Source organism: Somniosus microcephalus, chromosome 1 (assembly GCF_052327205.1).
Source record: "Somniosus microcephalus isolate GS21.2 chromosome 1, FLI_Smic_1.0, whole genome shotgun sequence".
Lineage (NCBI taxonomy): Eukaryota > Metazoa > Chordata > Chondrichthyes > Squaliformes > Somniosidae > Somniosus > Somniosus microcephalus.
Genome location: NC_140987.1, coordinates 111,721,266 through 111,743,973, shown reverse-complemented (window position 1 = coordinate 111,743,973; position 22,708 = coordinate 111,721,266). Strand labels below are relative to the sequence as shown.

General features: G+C 43.1%; 1 protein-coding gene across 3 annotated transcripts in view; it reads right to left on the bottom strand.

Annotated features, from left to right (window-relative positions):
* The window catches only part of LOC147124291 (guanine nucleotide-binding protein G(I)/G(S)/G(O) subunit gamma-7), a 526,081-nt gene extending 503,634 nt beyond the window's left edge, over window positions 1-22,447 (bottom strand). The window contains exon 1 of one of the 3 annotated variants that reach the window (XM_085984657.1): window positions 21,918-22,447. The gene's annotated coding sequence lies outside the window, so the exon portion shown is untranslated. The remainder of the gene's footprint in view (window positions 1-21,917) is intronic. The other 2 variants (XM_085984653.1, XM_085984648.1) reach the window with 2 other exon arrangements.
* Window positions 22,448-22,708: the final 261 nt, after the last annotated feature.

The window sequence follows — 22,708 nt, the reverse complement described above, 5'->3', positions numbered from 1 at the left end:
TATCTTCACTGGTCGCTTTAAGGACCTCTGGTTAGGCCGCTCAACATCACCAACAACTTTTATTTATATAATGCGTTTAGCGTAGTAAAACGTCCAAAGGCGCTTCATAGGAGTGTTATGAAACAAAATTTGACATCGAGCCACATAAGGAGATATTAGGGCAGAAAAGCTTGGTCCAAGAGTTTTAAGTAGCGTCTTAAAGGAGAAAGAAGAGGCAGAAAGGTGGAGAGGTTTAGGGAAGGAATTCCAGAGCTTAGGGCCTTGGCAGCTGAAGCCAATGGTGGAGCGATTAAAATCGTGAATGCTCAAGAGGCCAGAAATTGAGGAGCGCAGATATCTCAGAGGGTTGTAGGGTTGGAGGAGGTTCCAAAGTTCGGGAGGGATTTGAAAACAAGGATGAGAATTTTAAAGTCGAGGCGTTGCCAGACCAGGAGCCAATGTAGGTCAGAGAGGACAGGGTGATGGGTGAACGGGACTTGGTGGGAGTTAGAATACGGGCAGCAGAGTTTTGGATGATCGCAAGTAAATAATAATAAAAGGAAAATCAGGACAGGGACAGGGCCACTAAGGGATGCACAAGATAAACTCACAAGTAATGACAACGAAATGGCAGAAATATTGAATAGTTACTTTGCCTCAGTATTTACCAGGGAGACTTACAGGGTGGGCATGATATTAAAAGAGATTAAAAAAAAATCAAGATATTTAAGATAGAAAGGGGGAATATAATTGATAAACTAGTCAAAATTAGAGAGGACAAGACCCCTGGTTCAGATGGATTGCATCCGCGCATACTAAAAGAAGCAAAAGGAAGAGATAGCAGAGGCACTATTATATAAGAATTCATTAAAAAGGGTCTAGTGCTGGAGGACTGGCAGACAGCTAATGTTGTTCCTATGTTTAAAAAGGGAGCTAGAAAAAGTCCAGGGAACTATAGGCCAGTTAGCTTAACATCAGTGGTAGGAAAGATAATGGAATCTTTACTGAAAGATGTAATAGAAAAACATGATGGCCCAGAAATTCGGGTCCCAACGCATGAGTACGCACGGGGTACTCACACGTAGGCCCAAAAGTGCCGGTTTCGTGCATGCACTGTGCATGCGCGGGAAACCGGCACTTCCGTTCCCCTGAAAGAAGGGGTTGACAGGTGGAACGCGTGCCCCGGAGAGGCAGCGCGTGCGCATCGAACTTACGTTTTTTTTGCAGGGTTCTCCTGGAGGGTAAGTCTCCAGCAGTTACACTTTTAAAAAGCAGGCACAAGGCCTGCTTTTAACAAGGTAAGTGGTGAATTAATTAAAATTAAAACATTTTTTCCACAAGTTTATTATTTTTAAATACTTTAAAGGTAAGTTTATTTTTAGCCCCGTTAGAAAATGCAATTAATTTTTTCAAAAATTTAAATTATTGTTTAAAATAGTTATTTCATGTAATTTAGTTATTTTAAAAATGTGATTTAAAAAAAAAATGTATTTGAAGTTTTAGTGATGTTTTGGGGCTTATAGTATTTATAGGTTTGACAGCTCTTCCCGTCAAACGTATGAATGAAGCATTCCCTGCTACCATTGGTTCTCCATGGCCCACGTGATCCCAGGGGACGCATCAAACTAACTGCGCCCCTGGGATACGCAAGCACTGCGCGCCGGCAGTTGGAGGAGGCCCAGGATCGGAATCCCAGGCAGGCCCACAGCTCAACAGCCGGCGTGCTAGGTGAGTGCAGGTCGGGGGCTTGCACCCGCGGGAAGCCTCCGCCCCAAATTTCTGGGCCCTAGAAACCAAAAATATAATAAAGAAGTCAGCACGGATTTCAAAAAAGGTCATGCTTGACCAACCTTACTGAATTCCTTGAAGACGTAACAGGAAGAGTAGATAACGGTAATGCGGTAGAAATAATAAACTTAGATTTTCAAAAGGCCTTCGATAAAGTACCGCATAATAGGCTCATGACTAAGGTCATAGTACGTGGAGTCAGGGGACAAGCAGCAGAATGGATAGCAAGCGGAGTACAAAACAGAAAAGAGAGTAGGGGTTAAAGGTAGTTATTCAAACTGACAGAAGGTGGGAAGTGGTGTTCCACAAGAACTGGCGCTGGGACCACTGTTGTTCACCATTTACATAAACGATTTGGACTCTGGAATCGGAAGTAGAAATTTCACCAAATTGGGGGCTACGGTTACTACTAGGGAATAATGCAACAAAATACAAGACGCTAAGAAACTCGCAGAATGGGCGTGTAAATGGCAAATTAATTTCAATGCAGAGAAGTATGAGGTGGTGTATGTTGGTAGTAGGAATATGGAGGCCACATATACCTTGGAAACCACCACCTTCTCAAGGGCAATTAGGGATGGGCAATAAATGCTGGCCTTGCCAGCGACACCCACATCCCAGGAACAAATAAAAAAAAGAGTTTAAATGGATAGAGGAGCAAAGGGATCTAGGGGTACCGATTCACAAATCATTAAAAGTATCAAAGTAGGTTAACAAGCCATAAAAAAATGCAAACAAAGCACTGGGGTTCATTTTTAGAGGAACAGAATTGAAAAGCAGAACAGTTATGGTGAACTTGTATAAAACCTTGGTTAGACCACACTAAGATATTACAAAAAAGGATATAGAGACACTGGAGAAGGTGCAAAAACAAGGATGATACCAGAACGGAGGAAAGATTCAACAGGCTGGGGCTCTTTTCTCTAGAAAAGAGAAGCTGAGATGTGACCTAATAGAGCGCTTTAAAATTATGAAGGGGTTTGTTAGGGTAGACATAGGGAAAGATGTTTCCACTTGTGGAGAGGCCAAAACCAAGGGTCATAAATATAAGATAGTCACTAATAAATCCAATACGGAATGCAGGAGCAACTTCTTTACCTAGACAGTGGTTAGAATGTGGAACTTGCTACCACATGGAGTAGTTGAGGCAAGTAGCATAGATGCATTTAAGGGGAAGCTAGATAAGTACATGAGGGAGAAAGGAATAGAAGGATATGCTGATAAAGTTCGATGAAGTCGGGTCGGAGGAGGCCCGTAGAGAGCCTCAACACCAGCATAGACCAGTTGGGCCGAATGGCTTGTTTCTGTGCTGTAAATTCTATGTCGTTCTCTGTATTTCTTGTAAAAATCGAAAACCAGTGCCAAGTTTCTTATCAATATAATTGTGGAAGAAACACCTATGAAAACCAGTATACAAATACTACCAATGATTACCATTGGCACTACAGTGTCAATACTATTTCAGTGAAAGCACACTATTATGGTGACATTCTTGGTCCAACTGATTTGTTCTCAACTGGTGGGACATTCACTGTTAGGACACCACAAGCTGAATTCCACTGGTTGAGAACAGATCAGTTAACATTGATAAAATAATACATGCTATGATAAAAACAGAAAATGCTGGAAATACTCAGCAGGTCATGCAGCATCTGTGGAGAGAGAAACAGAGTTAACATTTCGTCGGAACTGGAAAAAGTTAGAGATGTAACAGATTTTAACCAGGTGCAGAGGCAGGGAAAGGGGGGAGGGGAGAAAAGAACAAAAGGGACGGTCTGTGCTAGGGTGGAAGACAGGAGTGGTTAAATGCTGCAAATGAGAATGGCAGAATCATCAACAGCTGCCGCCTGAAAAAATAGGGGCAGAGGTTATGGTCCGAAATTGTTGAACTCGATGTTGAGTCCAGAAGGCTGTAAAGTGCCGAATAGAAAGATGAGGTGCTGTTTCTCGAGCTTATGTTGAGCTTCGTTGGAACAGAGTAAGAGGCCGAGGACAGAGGTCAGAGTGGGAGTGTAGTGGAGAATTAAACTGACAGATGACCGGAAGCTCGGGGGTCACCCTTACAGACTGAACGGAGGTGTTCCGCAAAGCGGTCATCCAATCTCCGTTTGGTCTCTCCAAAGTAGAGGAGACCGCATCATGAGCAGCGAATACAGTAGACTAAATTGCAAGTACAAGTAAATCGCTGTTTCACCTGGAAGGAGTGTTTGGGGCCCTGGACAATGGGAAGTGAGTCGGTAAAAAGGTGTTGCATCTCCTACGCTTGCACGGGAAGGTGCTGTGGGAAGGGGAGGGACTGTTGGGGGTGACTGAGGAGTGGACCAGGGTGTCGCAGAGGGAGCAGTCCCTTTGGAATGCTGAAAGGGGAGGGGAGGAGAAGATGTGTTTGGCGGTGGGATCATGCTGGAGGTGGCAGAAATAAGAACATAAAAAATAGGAGCAGGAGTAGGCCATTTCGCCCTTCGAGCCTGCTCCGCCATTCAATAAGATAGAAGATAGGAGCAGGAGTAGGCCATTCGGCCCTTCGAGCCTGATGGCTGATCTTCTACCTCATTTCCACTTTCCTGAATTATCCCAATATCCCTTGATTCCCTTAATATTCAAAAATGTATCGATCTTTGTCTTGATTATACCCAATGACTGAGCCTCCAGAGTCCTCTGGGGTAGAGAATTCCAAAGATTCACCACCCTCGGTGAAGAAATTTCTCATCTTTGACTTATTTTTCTTTTTCCCTGATGTCACCTTAGCGACTGATGCCTTATTTTCTTTGTAACTCTCTCTGTCCCTTCCTGACCCACTCTGCTTATTTTTACCCAAAACTCTACTCTGCTCTAGAGCCTTGACATTTCTCCTGCTGCTTTTAAATTTACTCTTCCTAAATCCTCCCAGCCCCCCTTCATTAGTTTAAAGCCCTGTCTACTGCCCTAGTTATTCAGTCACCGGGACACTGGTCCCAGCCCGGTTTAAGTGGAGCCCGTCCCAACGGAACAGCTCCCTCTTTCCCCAGTACTGGTGCCAGTGCCCCATGAACCGAAACTCCTTCCTCCCACACCACTCTGAGCCGCGCATTTAAAACTCTAATCTGTTTGTCCCTACGCCATTTTGAGTGTGGCTCAGGTGACAATCCAGAGATTATTACCTTTGAGGTACTGCTTTTTAATTTGGATCCTAGCTCTTCAAACTCCCTCAGCAGAACCTCATTCCTAGTTCTACCTATGTTGTTGGTTCCTACGTGGACCACGACAACTGGATACTCCTCTCCCACTCCCACTCTAAGTTCTTCTCCAGGAGAGGTCTTTAACCCTGGCACCGGGCAGGCAAAACCACCTTCAGAACTCTTGGTCGCAGCTGTAGAGAACAGTATCTATCCCTCTGAATATTCTGTCCCCTACCACAACTACATTCCCTTTCACTCCCCCCACTTGAATGGCTTCCTGCACCATGGTCAGCTTACTCATCCATCCTGCAGGATTTGCCCTCATCCACACAGGCAGGAAGAACCTCATACCTTTTGGACAAGGGCAAAGGCTGAGGTTCCTCCAGCACTGCACCTGGGGTCCCCTTACCTGCCTGAGTTGCAGTCACACCGTCCTGTCCCTGACCACTAACCAGACCTGTACCACTACCTAACCCAAGGGGTGTGACTGCCTCCTGGATCAAAGTGTCCAGGTAACTCTCCCCATCCCTGATTCTCCACAATGTCTGCACCTCAGGCTCCAGCTCATAAACTCTGAGCTGAAGTTCCTCAAGATGCAGGCACCTACTGCAAATGTGGTTGTCCAGGATCACAATGCTCTCCACAAACTCCCACATACTGCAGTTGTGGCACACTACCTGCCCTACCATTCCTATGTGACCTTGATTTATTTAATTAAATTTAATTACATTTGTAATTAGGTAATTACTTGACAGATTAAGTTAAGGGTACTGAAATTAATATCGACCTGCAACACAAAGCACTGCAAGTATTGTAGCAAAAGTCAACAATTCCTTCCCTCTCCTCCGAATTCCCACTCTTTCCAAATTTCCAACCAAAGCACTCTGCTTGTTCAAGTCCACTCCGGTTAATCCCGCTCTGTGCTCTGCAGAAATGTTTACTTTTATACACTAGGAGCCTCACCCAATTTACAAGTGATGACTGAGCTCCCCTGCTCCTGGTGATTGGAGCTTATTCAAGTCAAGCACGTAGACCTGACTGACAGACTACAGTTTTTAAAGTGTTAAAGTTCTATGTTAAAATCTAAATCTTAAACTAAATTTCACCTTTTACAGCTTCTACTTACTCAATACTTACCAGAAATTCCCACTCTTTCCAAATTCCCAACCAAAGCACCCTGTTCAAGTCCACTCTGTTTAATCCAACTCCGTGCAGACTGCCGCTGTGCAAAATGGCGGAGGATGATTCGTTGAATGTGGAGGCTGGTGGGGTGAAAGGTGAGGACAAGGGGAACCCTATCGTGGTTCTGGGAGGGAGGGGAAGGGATGAGAGCAGAAGTGCGGGAAATGGAATGGACACAATCGAGGGCCATGTCAACCACGGTAGGGGGGAATCCTCGGTTGAAGAAAAAGGAAGACATAACGGAAGCACCAATATGGAAGGTGGCATCGTCAGAACAGATGCGGCGGAGACAGAAAAACGGATAATGGAATAGAGTCCTCACAGGAAGTGGGGTGGGAGGAAGTGTAGTCCAGGTAGCTGTGGGAGTCAGTGGGCTTATAGTGGATGTTTGTCAATAGCCTATCCCCAGAAATGGAGACAGAAAACTCGAGGAAGGGAAGGGAAGAGTCAGAGATGACCATGTGAAAGTGAGGGAAGGGTGGAAATTGGAAGCAAAGTGAATGAAATATTCTAGTTCAGGGCGAGAGCAGGAAACAGCACCAATATAGTCATTAATGTACTGGGAAAAGAGTTGAGGGAAAGGACCTGACTAGGACTGGAACAAAGAATGTTCCACATATCCCACGAAAAGGCAGGCATAGCTAGGGCCCATGCGAGTTCCCATAGCAACACCTTTTATTTGGAGGAAGTGAATGGAGTCAAAGATGACGTTGTTCAATGTGAGAACAAGTTCAGCCAGGCAGAGGAGGGTGGTGGTGGATGGGGACTGGTTGGGCCTCTGTTCAAGGAAGAAGCAGAGCGCCCTCAGGCCGTCCTGGTGGGGGATGGAGGTGTAGAGGGATCGGACATCCATAATGTAAAGGAGATGGTTGGGGCCAGGAAACTGGAAACTGTTAAAGTGGCGGAGGGCATCGGAAGAGTCATGAATGTAGGTGGAAAGAGACTGGACAAGGGGAGAAAAAAAAGAGTTGAGATAGGAAGAAAGCAGTTTTGTGGGGCAAGTACAAGCTGAAACGATGGTCTACCAGGGCAGTCCTGTTTTTGAATCTTGGGGGAAGGAGGTAGAAGCGGGCTGTGCGGGGTTGGGGGACTATGAGGTTGACAGCCGTGGAAGGAAGATCTCCAGAGATGAGGTCAGTGACAGTCTTGGGAACAATGGCTTGATGTTCGGTAGTGGGGTCATGATCCAAAGGGAGGTAAGAGGTGTCAGAGAGTTGGCGTTCAGCCTCCGCAAGGTAGAGGTCGGTTGCGTCAGTACATGCTTCTGTTTTTACTGTGAAGAAAGCAGTTCTTGAATGAGTGACAAAAAAAAGACCACGGGGAGGTGGAGGTGCTGCTCAGACAATGGTGCTGAGATGGGAAGGTTTTTTTTTATAGCCAGCACACAGTGGGGGGGGGGGGGGGGGGGGGGGAATGGCTTTTGGTGGCTGTATTTTCAAACAAAAAAAAGCAGGCATCACTGGGAAACTCTTGTCAGTTTTGAAATCGCAGGACACATGGTCAGTTTAAATGGCAGTGCAGGGGGCACAGTATAAAAAGCAAATCCCTAATTTGCTTGTCCCATATCTTTATTTTGATCTTTGCCAGTTTCCAATACTAGAAAGACAGCACTTTACTTTTTAAAGCACTTATAATGCTTAATGTTTAGGAGACATATCTCTACTTCCTGCAGGAAATAATGTCGATGTACAGGAAGTGCATGCTGTATGCAAGACTCAGATCTCCCATATCATTGCGCACAGCAAGTTAGGCAATGTACTATTTTATGAGGACAGGAATGCTATATGATGTGCTATGCAATGTATTATTCCGTTGCAAGGAGAAACTGTTCTTTTAAAGCCACAAAGTCTAACTGTCATTTAGGAAACGCATGTCTGGTTAATCAAAGTTTAATTATTGTTTGGTCAGGAAACTTGATGGATTGGAAAGCGCCTTTAAGTTTTAGGTTGATGTTCAGCTACACCTGGTGTTAAGTGATAGTTTTACAAAAGAAATCCAATCATTGTTAAAGCCATTTAGAGGGAACAGACATTCTGACTCCTGTGTCGATAAGGTATTTTCTGTAACTGCTAGATAGAAATGAATTTTCCACAGAGGTGTGACAGACAAAACACATGTTAGATGTAGCATTTACGTACATATACGAGTAGCTCTCTCTGGCGTTGCTATGGTAAGTCACCTGATATGTTTTGTAATGGCAATAGTACTATACCATGTCATGCACACTATTACTCTGCTGCTAGAATGGCATTGTGTTTAAGCTGATTTGTTCCTTTAAGACAAGAAATTCTAACTGTTACGTAAACAGAGCATCATGACATTCAGAGATTGTTTGGTCAGGGAACTTTGCAATATGCCTATGTAACAACAGTCGTTCCATTTCAAAATAATTAATTATATGTGTAGTGGTTTGAGATATAAGGAACTATACAAATACAATCATACAGACCTTTACAGCCAGAATTTCCTCCCATCAGTGTGGACTGGATATAAGTCCATATCCCGGAGGTGAAAGATCAGTGTCTAATCCACTGCACTACTCAGTTCTCACAATTACATTTTTAATCAAAATACAATTTGAAACATATTACTTAGTGAATCATCAATTAAGAAAGAATGGGTATGTTCTTTTTAATATAAGGGTCTAAAATTGCAATAGTAGAAATTGTTACTAAATCTAAAATCAGCTCAAAAGTGATCAATCAGTAGTTATACGAACATATGAAAGTCTAGAGCAAGAAAAGGCCCGGAGACTATGTATGATTATTACATCATGAACCCCTTCCACCCCAACTTGTTGATCCGTACTTTAACAAAGTTTCACCCCTGAAAAAAATCAAACAGTGGTATCTCTAACCCTCAATCTCCCTTCTACAGTTATCGATCTAGCTCCCTTTTAAAGGGGTCAACTGATCATAAAAAGTTACAGCACGGAAGGAGGCCATTTCGGCCCATCGTGTCCGCGCCGGCCAACAAAGAGCTATCCAGCCTAATCCCACGTCCCAGCTCTTGGTCCGTAGCCCTGCAGGTTACAGCATCCCAAATGCACATCCAAGTACTTTTTAAATGTGGTTAAGGTTCCTGCCTCTACCACCCTTTCAGGCAGAGAGTTCCAGACCCCCACAACCCTCTGGGCGAAGAAATTTCCCCTCAAATCCCCTCTAAACCTTCCACCAATTACTTTAAATCTGTGCCCCCTGGTTTTTGACCCCTCTGCCAAGGGAAATAGGTCCTTTCTATCCACTTTATCTATGTCCCTCATAATTTTATACACCTCAATAAGGTCTCCCCTCAGCCTCCTCTGTTCCAAGGAAAACAAACCCAGCCTATCCAGTCTTTCCTCATAGCTAAGATTCTCTACTCCTGGCAACATCCTTGTAAATCTCCTCTGTACCCTCTCTAGTGCAATCACATCTTTCCTGTAATGTGGTGACCAGAACTTCACACAGTACTCTAGCTGAGGCCTAACTAATGTTTTATACAGTTGAAGCATAACCCCCCTGCTCTTGTATTCTAGGCCATGGCTAATAAAGGCAAGCATTCCATATGCCTTCTTAACCACCTTATCTACCTGGCCTGCTACCTTCAGGGATCTGTGGACATGCACTCCAAGGTCCCTTTTTTCCTCAACACTACTCAGTGTCCTACCATTTAATGTGTATTCCCTTGTTAGCCCTCCCCAAATGCACTTATCTGGATTGAATTCCATTTGCCACTGATCTGCCCACCTGACCAATTTATTGATGTCTTCCTGCAGTCTACAGCTTCCTTCTTCAGTATCAACCACACAGCCGATTTTAGTACCATCTGCAAACTTCTTAATCATAGCCCCTATATTCAAATCTAGATCATTGATGTATACCACAGAAAGCAAGGGACCTAGCACTGAGCCCTGTGGAACCCTACTGGAAACAGCCTTCCAGTCACAAAAACAGCCATCAACCATTACCCTCTGCTTCCTGCCTCCGAGCCAGTTTTGAATCCAACTTGACACTTTGCCCTGGATCCCATGGGCTTTTAACTTCGTGACCAGTCTGCCATGTGGAACCTTATCAAAAGCCTTGCTAAAGTCCATATATGCTACATCAAACACTCTACCCTCATTACCTCCTCAAAAAATTCAATTAAGTTCATCAGACACGACCTTCCCTTAACAAATCTGTGCTGACTATCCTTGATTAATCCGTGTCTTTCTAAATGAAGATTTATCCTGTCCTTCAGAATTCTGAGTAAACTATCTTCTCTATGGGAATATCCACTATCCTGCGAGTTGTTTTCTCTATTTAACCTTGCTTAAGGTTTATGAATCTTGTACTTACCCTCTACATTCATTATCAAAGTAAAATAATTTGCTTTCTTCAACTTTATACCTTTCATTTGTTGAAGACCTGTATCATGCTTCCCCTCAGTCTTTTCTCTGGTAAAAAGATCAATTGATTGTGCCTTTCTCCAAAGACTGGAATTATCCTGTTCACATTTCTCTGAACCCTTACTGATAAACTCATATTCTTTTTGAAGCAGGGTAACCAAAACTACACATCATAATCCAGAATTGACCTCACCATCAATCTGTACAATAACTTGTTCTGACTTGTAATCCAGATGCATTTCAGCATCCAATTTACTTTACGATAAGACTTCTTCATTCTGATCAGATGATTTTACTTAACAATGATCACTCCCAAATCCTTTTCTGCCTCTGCCAGTTTCAAGTTATAGATATGTTTGCCGTTCCCTATACACCTTACCATACATCTATCTACATTAAAAACAATGTCAGATCTCAGGGTGGACATACAGGAAACTTTGGTTTATCTGGAGGTTGTATGTCCGGAAACCTCGATCTAACGGCAGAAATCAGCAGCCGTTTTGGTTAGGTTTTTTTTCTTCTCCTAGCAATTTTTTTTTTTTTTTTAAATAAACAGTCAGGCTCTGGAAAGCATCTCTATAGCTTAGCAACAGCTTCAGAGACGCTTCCAAGATACAGGCCGAGTGTTTACAAGCTGTTGCTAAGCAACAGTGTTTGTTGTCAGATACAGAGATGAAAACCTCCATATCCTTCAACATTAGCGCTGGTCTATCCGGAAGTTTTGATAGATCGGCAGCAGCTCGGTCCCGTCGGTGCCGGATATCGCGAAGTTTCCTGTAATTGGTTCGTGTCTCTCTGAAAAACATCAATTTCTTTTCTATTCATTACCTACCCGCATAGCTTCATGACTTATAGAGTGGTTTCAGTCATATTAAAGGATTATGGCTGCACTCGTGTTCACCTAACCCTCCCTTCCAATCTAATTGGATGTGGAGGCTGAGGCATAGAATGAGCAGCAGGAAATCACAAGTAGGCATGCAATGGGTAGCAGATTAAAAAAAACTAGCGGCAGGATAATGTAAGCGCGTGAGGAAGAAAATCAGAAGCAACGGCATGGCACATGGAGTAGGTAGTGAGGAAAAATTGAGAGCAAGTCTGAAGGGGGAAAGAGGAAATTACTTTTTCTGTGTAGACTACACCCACATTGTTTGCAATTACAGCCTAATTTTGCACTGGATAAAGGTCACATGTGACACAGATGAATAACTCCTCCCACTCAATGTCAGCAATGCAAAAAAGTCATAGAAAACACAAAAGGATTTTTAAGATTAGTCATACTACTTTGTAACTGTTTAATTATTATTTTAATGAGAGACTGAGTCAATCCAACACTCCCAGCAGCCAGTTACAGACACCACTGAAAGAGGCCAGGGTTCAGATTAACTACCCTCTCTCCAGTTAGGAAATCACACAAGTTGCATGTGAACCTATATGAACAAAACTAACCAAAAAGTGAAGCCAATAGGATGACAACATTAAATTGAATACTTCCAGAAAACTGCTACTTCAGATTGTGTGTACCTTTAAAAATGTTACTCAATTACATTCCCACATACATCCCACATTAAAACACTAGTTAGGCCTCAGCTAGAATGCTGCGTGCAGTTCTGGTCACCACATTACAGGTGTGATTGCACTAGAGAGGGTACAGAGGAGATTTACAAGGATGTTGCTGGGAGTAGAGAATCTTAGCTATGAGGAAAGACTGGATAGGCTTTGAAGGGTTTCGACCCGAAACGTCAACTCAAATTTCTCTCCACGGATGTTGCCTGACCTGCTGAGTTTTTCCAGCATTTTCTGTTGTTATTCTGGATAGGCTGGGTTTGTTTTCCTTGGAACAGAGGAGGCTAAGGGGAGACCTTATTGAGATGTATAAAATTATGAGGGGCCTAGATAAAGTGGATAGAAAGGGCCTATTTCTCTTAGCAGAGGGGTCAAAAACCAGGGGGCACAGATTTAAAGTAATTGGTGGAAGGTTTAGAGGGGATTTGAGGGGAAATTTCTTCACCCAGAGGGTTGTGGGGGTCTGGAACTCACTGCTTGAAAGGGTGGTAGAGGCAGAACATTTAAAAAGTACTTGGATGTGCATTTGGGATGCTGTAACCTGCAGGGCTACGGACCAAGAGCTGGGACGTGGGATTAGGCTAGATAACTCTTTGTTGGCTGGTGCGGACACGATGGGCTGAAATGGCCTCCTTCCGTTCTGTAACTTTCTATGATTCTATACATGAAATATGAGTTTTGAATCAAATGATTTGTTGATAAAAATCTCAAACTATAAACTCTGAATTTTAAGGTTGGTAGTTTCAATAGGAAGAGAGAGAAGGAAAGGAGCCATCTGCATCACTGTTTTCAAAAAATGGCACATTAGTACTCACCCTATATCAGTATTCTGGACACTGAAAATCTGCTAAAGAAGTCAAACATGTTAGCCATCTTTCTTGTAAGGTAGCCTATAGATGTCTGGGGGCTCACAAAACTGAGTTAAATTGTCAAAATTGTAATGCCTTACTGTGAACCAAAGAACTTCATAGATGACTGCTAAGTTTGAACCCACGGCAGCTCATGAAAGTATTCCTTTAACTACAGTCCTGATTTTGGCTAGGTTTCAGGTATGAGCAAAACAGCCTTCGTTTCTCATGAGACCCAGTCCTGAACTCCCAATATCCAAGGCACGTCAAAATAATAATTTATATTTAAAATTGAGTACTTAGGAAACTGGAGACTGTTCACAATACACTGCCATTTTAGCAACTAAATTATTTTAATGAACATACGAATAGGAACACAGGAACAGGAGTAGGCCATTTAACACCAAGTCTGTTCCGCAATTCAGTGAGATCATGGCTGATCTGCAACCAACTCCATATACCTGCCTTTGCCCCATATCCCTGAATACCTTTAGTTAACAAAAATCCATCAATCTCAGATTTAAAATTAACAATTGATCAAGCATCCATTGCCATTTGCAGAAGAGAGTTCCAAATGTCTACCACCCTTTGTGTGTAGAAGTGTTTCCTAATTTCACTCCTGAAATGTCTGGCTCTAATTTTTAGACTATGTCCCCTAGTCCTAGACTCACCAACCAGCAACAATAATTTCTCTCTATCTACCCTAACTGTTCCCCTTAATATCTTGAAAACTTCGATCAAATCACCCCTTAACCGTCTAAATTCCAGGGAATACAACCCTAGTTTGTGTAATCTTGCCTCGTAATTTAACCCTTGGAGTCCAGGTATCATTCCGGTAAACGTACACTGTACTCCCTCCAAGGCCAATATATCACAGAATCTACAGTGCAGATAGAGGCCATTTCGGTCCATCGAGCCTGCACCGACACATATCCCACCCTATCCCCGTAACCCCATGTATATAATCCCCTAACACTAAGGGTCAATTTATCATAGCCAAATCAACCTAACCTGCACATCTTTGGACCTGCATATCCTTCCTAAAGTGTGGTGCCCAGAACTGAACACAGTACTCCAGGTGTGGTCTAACCAGGGCTTTGTACAGCTGAAGCATGACTTCTACCCCATTGCAGTCTAGCCCTCTGGATATAAAAGCCAGCATTCTATTAACCTTTTTGATTATTTTCTGTACCTGTTCATGACATTTTAATGATCTATGTACCTGGACTCCCCAAGTCTCTTTGGACCTCCACTTTTTTTTAGCTTTTCATCATTTACAAAGTACCCTGTTCTATCCTTTTTAGGTCCAAAGTGGATGACCTCACATTTACCTACATTGAAATTCATTTGCCACAGTTTTGCCCATATGCTTAATCAATATCCCTTTGTAATTTTATGCTTCCAGCTACACTGCTTACAATGCCGCCTATCTTTGGGCCATCGGCAAATTTGGATATATGACTTTCTATGCCATCATCTAAGTTGTTAATAAATAGTGAATAGTTGAGGCCCCAACACAGATCCCTGTGGGACACCACTAGTCACATCCTGCCAATTGGAATACCTACCCATTATCCCTACTCTCTGTCTCCTGCCACTCAGCCAATTTGCATTCAATTCCATGGGCTTCAACTTTCGTTAACAGTCTCTTATAAGGGACTTTATCAAATGCCTCTGGAAGTCCATATAAATAACATTCCCCGGTCCACTACTTTAGTCACCTCTTCAAAAACTTCACTCAGGTTTGTCAGGCATGACCTACCCTTTACAAATCCATGCTGGTTCTCTCTGATCAGCTGAAAATTTTCAAGGTGTTCAGTCACCCTATCCATAATTATAGACTCTAGTAATTTCCCGACAATAGTTGTTAGGCTAACTGGTCTATAATTCCCTGATTTCCCTCTCTCACCATTCTTAAATAGCGGAGTGATGTGCGCAATTTTCCAATCTAAAAGGAACGGTTCCTGAATCGAGAGAACTTTGGAAGATTATAGTTAGGACATCTGCAACGTTCTCACCTACTTCCTTTAAAATCCTGGGATGGAAACCATCTGGCTCTGGTGATTTGCCACTCTTTAGTGCCATTATTTTCTTCATTACTGTTATTTTGCTCATGTTAATTTTGGTGAGTCCCTGTCCCCTATTCAATATCAGTTTCCTTGGGATTTCCGACATGATAACCTCTTCTACTGTAAATACTAACGCACAGTAGTTATTCAACATGTCCGCCATTTCCTTCTTTTCATTGCCAATATCACCGTTATCAGTTTTCAAGGGGCCAACATTGCTCCTGACCACTCTTTTTCCTAATGTAATTGTAAAAAAAGTGTTGATTTTGATATCCCTTGTAAGTTTCTTTTCATACTCCCTTTTTGTAGCTCTTACTATCTGTTTTGTCAATGAAGTTTGTTTATGCTGCACAACCTGTAGAAAATATTAAGCTATACTTGGGCAGAGAGAGAAATTGATATAGGTATTTTTTTTTTTTTTTTAGGTGCCAGGATCCCAAAAATGTTCCTAAATGATGCCATTGAGCCGAGGTGAGGGAACAGATATGCTCACACCACGTCGTTATAAACTTCTCCCATTACTTCTTTCCTATTACAATTCAATGTCAAATAATCATACTTTTAACATCTCTGTGTTAGGGCTCTGTAGGTAATTTCACTATTGTTGCTAAAATAGTGAAGCTGACTCAAAATGGTGAAGCCAGCTAACAGAGATCCACAGGAGCATATCCAATTCTTTGCTCTGGTGGAACTTGGTCTGGTCTGTTTTCAAACTGATCCTTCATTAGTTGCTAAAAATAAAATATTATTTACTTCTCCAGTTATAATCTTTTATGGTAAACATGAAATAGGATTTGGAGCTATCTGGTATCACATTCATCGACACATTTTTCGTCAGTATAAATATAACAATAACAAAATATATTATAAACCATGTATTTTAGGGCATGTACGACTCCTCGTTGGTTTGGGATGCAGCACATAATATATCTCCAAGTAACAAAGGCTGACATTCATCTTTCTATAGTGCAGAAAATATAGGTAATGCTCTGATATTAGTACAGTAGCAGTCAGAGGATACCGTATACCTTTAGGTCTACCTGTATTACCTGCACCATTTGCAAACTTCACATTCCAACAGATGAAGAACAATACTGGTAAATCAAACCAAGCATAATCATTACTTGATACAGAATGGAAGGAATTAAAGACAGCTGACAAAAGTCCAAGGCAGTATTGCATTTTAGGATTCTAATTGCAATTACGTCTGCTCAGGCTTCACAAAATCCAAATATTGCCTTTTATCTCTTTACCATCAATCTATTATTCTGTATAGATTGAACTATTTACTATTATTCTGTATAGATTGAACTATTTATTAATGTGTAGGTATATATTAACATCATCCTTTAAAATAAAATAAAATTCTTAGTCAATAGAATCATACAGCACAGAAGGAGCCCATTCAGCCCACTGTACCTGTGCTGGCTCTTTGACCTAGCGATCCAATTAGTCCCACTCCCCTGTTCTTTCCCCATAGCCCTGCAAATTTTTCCATTTCAGGTATTTATCCAATTCCCTTTTGAAAGTTACTATTGAATCTGCTTCCACCACCCTATCCCTTCAGTTCCCCCTATCCCTTTTATACCAGTGTCAGGGCTCCTTTCCCTTTTATACCAGTGTCAGGTTATTAAGAATCAGAATGTTTTATAAAAAGTGAACATCTGACATCAGATATGCAAAATTACAGGAAAGTTGTGCATCACAGTACACAAATGACAACTTCTCCCCTCCCAGAGAATACAGAACAACTCTGCCCTATATTGGCATAATAATGTGATGGCAGTACAGTGGCAATGTCCCAGCTTCCACACGATTCACAACTGTTATGTTCATGAATGCTTAATTCTACTTATCACTAAGTACTATTTACGATTATATTTAAGAGTATATTATACGATTAGATTTGAAATTTGATTTTTTTAATGCTCTTACGTGGTGGGGGGGGAAAGAGATCAGGAAAACATATGTTGGCATATTTTGGGATTACTGCTGTAAAAACCTGTCAGAATCACTACTGGGATTAGCTAAATATGTACAATTTATTTTAACAGCTAATCCCAAAAGGACAAAAGCATACAATATACACTTTATTGCACAGAAGTGAAAAAGTACTTGGGATTATTTGTACAGTATTAAACAGTTTTACACTCTCATTTTCACAAAAACATACGTTTTCTGATTTGACCAAGCCCCACTCCCCCTTACCCTCCCCCCCAAAAAAGGTTACGGGATAGTTTGGTACGTGTGTGTGTGTGTGTGTGTGTGTGTGTGTGTGTGTGTGTATGTGTATGTGTGTGTGTGTGTGTCTGTATGTGTGTGTGTGTGTGTGTGTGTATGTGTCTGTGTGTGTGTGTGTGTGTGTGTTTAGTAAACATGGACCTGTCTCTCAAACAGAAAAAAACGTTAATGTCTGAAATTAACTTCTTTTCTGCCAGCAGACCTTTAGTCCTCTCCCACCCCCGTTACTACTTCTTAAGGGGCAATGAAATAATGCAAGTCAATGCCCACATGCCAAAGAAAACCAGTGTCACTTGCAGGTTATATGATTTTACCCACAAACCACAAAAGTCAGAGAAATGATTAAAAAACAGAACTATCCCTTTGCCCATGATTTGATGGCTCTGTGGGCACTTGCTATAATAGTTGGGCTGAGTCCACAGCGATGTTGCCTCAGCTAAGGCAAAGCAAGGGGCTTGGAGGCCACAGACTTGGGTTTTGAACTGTACATCACAGACACAGGAAAATTGTTTGACACAGGAATGTCTGAGCAAAGCTAGAGCCAAAGTTTGACTCATTCAACAATGCTAGCAGCTATTCTCCCTCTCTTATATATTTTCTTTTGTTTTCCTCTCTTCTGTCTCTGTTTTTTTCCTCCCATCCTGTATCTCTATGTCTCTGAATCTCCCCCTCTGTTTCTCTCGCTTTTTGGGTCTCTGTTGGGTCAAAATCACAATGAATGATATCATTTTCAACAGACTAATGCATTAATTAAATTAGCAAACAAATAAATTTCATATAAATGCGTTAACAGGTTAATTATGTTCCTATTTCAACCTGTATGTATTTCTCTGACTGTGTTTCTATTTCCTGTCTCCACCAGCCTCCACATTCAACAGATCATCTTCCACCATTTGCGCCACCTCCAGCGTGATGCCACCACGAAACACATCGTCCCCTCCCCTTTCAGCATTCCAAAGGCACCATTCCCTCTGCGACACCCTGGTCCATTCTTCAATCACTCCTAACAGCCCCTCCCCTTCCCACTGTCCAGGGCCCCAAACACTCCTTCCAGGCGAAAGAGCGATTTACTTGTACTACTTTTAATTTAGTATACTGTATTCGCTGCTCACGATGTGGTCTCCTCTGCATTGGGAGACCAAACGTATATTGGGTGATTGCTCTGCTAAACACCTCCGTTCAGTGCACAAGTGTGACTGAGCGTCCGGTCGCTTGCCATTTTAATTCCTTGTCCCACTCCCATTCTCCGTCCAGCATTTTCTGTTTTTATTTCAGGTTACCAGCAGCCGCAGTATTTTGCTTTCGACTATTCCAATGTTCTCCTGGCCGGCCTCCCATCTTCCACCCTCCATAAACTTGAGCTCATCCAAAACTCTGCTGCCCGTATCCTAACTCGCACCAAGACCCGTTCACCCATCATCACTGTGCTCACTGACCTACGTTAGCACCTGGTCCTCCAAATTTTAAAGTTCTCATCCTCATGTTCAAATCCCTCCATGGCCTCACCCTCCCTATCTCTGTAACCTCCTCCAGCTCCACAACTCTCCGAGAACTCTGCTTTCCTACAACTCTGGCCTCTTGTGCATCCCCAACTTCCTTCGTCTCACCATTGGTGGTGGTCTAGACCCTAAGCTCTGGAATTCCCTCCCCAAACCTCTTCACCTCGCTCTCCTGCTTGAAGACGCTGCTTAAAACCTACTTCTTTGACCCAGCGTTTGGTCACTTATCCTAGTGTCTCCTTCTTTGGCTCGGTGTCAATTTTTGTCTGATTATGCTCGTGAAGCACCTTGGGACATTTTACTAGGTTAAAGGTACTATATAAATGCAAGTTGTTATTATTGTGGTATGTGTTTTCCTCTTTCTCTCTCTCAACATGTGTGTTTCTCTTTCCTCTCCCTCTGTCTCTATGTGGTTTGTCTCTGTCATCCTCCCTCTCTTTGTTTTGCCCTATGTCTCTGTCTGTTTTCTCCCTCCATGTCTCACTGTCTTGGTGTGCCCCTCTTTCTGTGAGTCCTTCTTTCTGTGTATACCTCTCTCTGTCTCTCTCTGTATTTCTCCCTTTCCTTTGTCTCTGTGTTGTTTCTCCCACCATGCCCTTGGGTCTCACTGTGCCTGTTTCCCTCAATCTGGGTCTTTTTCTTCCTATCAGTTCTCTTTCTCTGTACATTTCTCTCTTTGTCTCCCTGCCTGGTTATTCTCCCTTCTTCAGCTGCTCTGAACCTTGTGCTCCTTTGTCTCTATATGTGAAATGTTTCTCTCACCCCGTCTGCATTCCTCTCTTATTCCCTGGCCCTGTGTTTCTCACTTTCTGTGGCTGTGTTTCTCTTCATCTGGCTGTGTGTCTTGCTCCTCAGTGTCTGTGTTCCTGCCGCTCTGTATTTTTCTCTCTCCTTCCCTATGCATTTTTCAACTTCTTTCTCTGCGATTGTCCCCTGGTCTCAATATCCTTCTCTCCCCCATCCACCTCTGTTCCTTCCTCCTTGTGTGTGTGTCTCTCTCTCCTCCAGTGTCTGTGATCTTCCTGTTTCTCTCAGGTGTTCCTTTATCCCTCGGATTCTCTGTCCATGTCAGGTTCTCTCCTTCACTCCCTTCAGGTGTTTGTCTCTCTCCCCAAGTTTACTTCCTCCCGTTCCCACGTTGTCTCTCCATTTCTTTATCGCTCTATCTCTCTCTTTCTCGCTCAATCTTCCTCCATGTATTTCAATCTGGACCTTTCAGTTTTCTGATCCCCATGTAAAATTCCACCACGGCACCCTGAAGCGAAAAGCCACAGGCTTAAGCAATAGTGCACTTCCCACTTTATGGACCAAATCCTCATACTTCTCCAAGATTATCCTGAAGGTAACAATAATCCCAAAGTCCTGTTCTCAGTAACCCTGTTCCTCTGACCCACTCACCCTAACCTCCAGGGTAAAATATGAGGATTTCATATGGTCTTAAAGGTCAAAACTATCTGTTTGGTGCCTCATCCTGCTCCCCGTCTCCCACCAGCTCCACCCCCCACCCATTCTCCTGTACAATCTCAAATCACTGTCATTTCCTCCCTTTCTCTCTTGCTTTCATCAATTTTATCTTCATACACTCTTGATCTCCTCCTGATCCAGCACACCACACATCTACCTCTCATCAGCCCAGTGCTCATTGACATCATCAGAGTCTCTTTCGTCAGGCTCTGTCATTCTGCCTGTTAAAAGTGCCATCACAAAACCCACCCTTAATCCCTTGATCCTCTCCAACTACCGCCATATCTTCAAAATTGCTTTTTCTCTCTAAAATCCTTGGGACATATCCTTACCACACTGCTCAGTGCTTACAATCTCCAATTTCCATACTAACCAAAGCATCAAGACTGCCTTAGTCAAACTTACCCTTTGTGACTGCATTAAGATCATGGCTGATCTTTGACCTCAACTCCACTTTCCCGCCTGATCCCCATGTCCCTTGATTCCTCTCGAGTCCAAACATCTATCTATCTCAGCCTTGAATATACTCAATGACTGAGCATCCACAGCCCTCTGGGATAGAGAATTCCAAAGATTCACAACTCTCTGAGTGAAGAAATTCCTCATCTCGGTCTTAAATGGCTGTCCCCGTATCCTGAGACAATGCCCCCTAGTTCTAGACTCTCCAGCCAGGGGAAACAACCTCTCAGCATCTACCCTATCAAGTCCCCTCAGAATCTTCTGTTTCAATGCGATCACCTCTCATTCTTCTAAACTCCAGAGAGTATAGGCCTATTCTACACAATCTCTCATCATAGGACAACCCTCTTATCCCAGGAATCCATCTAGTGAACCTTTGTTGCACCGCCTCCAAGGCAAGTATATCCTTCCTTAGATAAGGAGACCAAAACTGTGCACAGTACTGCAGGTGTGGTCCCACCAAGGCCCTGTACAATTGTAGCAAGACTTCCTTACTCTTATACTCCAACCCCCTTGCAATAAAGGCCAACATGCCATTTGCCTTCCTTATTGCTTGCTGTACCTGCATGCTAGCTTTCAGTGATTATTGTACAAGGACACCCAAATCTCTCTGAACACCAACATTAAAAAGTTTCTCACCATTTAAAAAATATTGTTTTTCATTTCTTCCTACCAAAGTGAATAACCTCACATTTCCCCATATTATACTCCATCTGCCACCTTATTGCCCACTCGCTTAACCTGTCTGTATCCCTTTGCAGACTCTGTTTTTCTTTTTCTTTCTTTTTCACTATTTCCTTTTCCCTCCCTTCTATTATTCTACCAGTTTCTCTTCCTCTATTTCTTCAATCACAGTTTGATTTTAATCTCCCTCCCTTTCACTGTGTCTGTCTCTATTTCTCTTTTCCCTTTGTGTCCTCTTTCTCTCCACCTCCCTATCTTTCACCCCCTCTCCTTCTCACTCCTTCCTTCTCTCTCCCACTCCCTTTCCTTCTCTCTCTCTCACTCCCTTTCCTTCTCTCTCTGTCTCGCTCTCCTTCCTTCTCTGTCTGTCTGTCTCCCTCTGTATCTCTACCCTCCTCTCTCTGTCCCTCTCAGTCTGTCTCTCCAACATATGTTGTTGACTGAAGCTGCTGTGATTCGCGGTATCAGTGCCGGGGCGGAGGGGATGAGGCGAATCCCCGAGTTTGAGTTAAGCCGCGGCCTCGGGGCTGAGGCCCGGGGGAGCGGAGCGGGGCCGGGTTCCCCGGGTGCTGATCCCTGGCGGTGCGGGTGTGGGGCCGGAGCCCGGCTCTTACCTTGGGCCGGAGAGCGGGCGGACGGCGGGGCCTGGAGTAGCAGGTCGGGCACCGGCGCCAAGATGATTTCGATACAGAGATTGAGCGGCCGGCGAGCCCGGCACCGGCTAAATAACCAGAGAAAATAAATAAAGCGCAGCCGACAGCCGGGGAGCGGCGGCAGCAGGGAGAGAGAAAACGGCAGAAAAACTGAGAGCGGCAGAGGGGAAGAGTCAACAGACAGACGTCAGAGAGAGAGAGAAATACAAAGAGAGAGAGATAGATACAGAGAGAGACAGAGATAGAGAGAGAAATACAAAGAGAGATAGAGAGAAAAATACAAAGAGAGATAGATACAGAGATAGAGAGAGATACAGAGAAATAGATACAGAGATAGAGAGAGAGAGACAGAGGGCGAGGGAAAGATACAGAGTGAGAGATATATAGAGAGAGATAGAGAGATAGAGAGAAATACACAGAACAGAGAGATACAAAAAGCAGGAGAGGGAGATACAGAGAGAGATACACAGTGAGAGAGAGAGAGAGAGATACAGAGGGAGATGGAAAGAGATACAGAGAGAGAGGGCACAAAAATAAAACAAAAAGGGTGACTCAATCGTGGCTAACAGGAAATTAGGGATAGCATAAGATCCAAGGAGAGGACATATAAATTGGCCAGAAAAAGCAATAATCCTGAGGATTGGGAGCAATTTAGGATTCAACAAAGGAATTAATTAAGAAGGGGAAAATAGAATATGAGAGTAAGCTTGCAGGAAACATAAAAACTGACTGTAAAAGCTTTTATAGATATG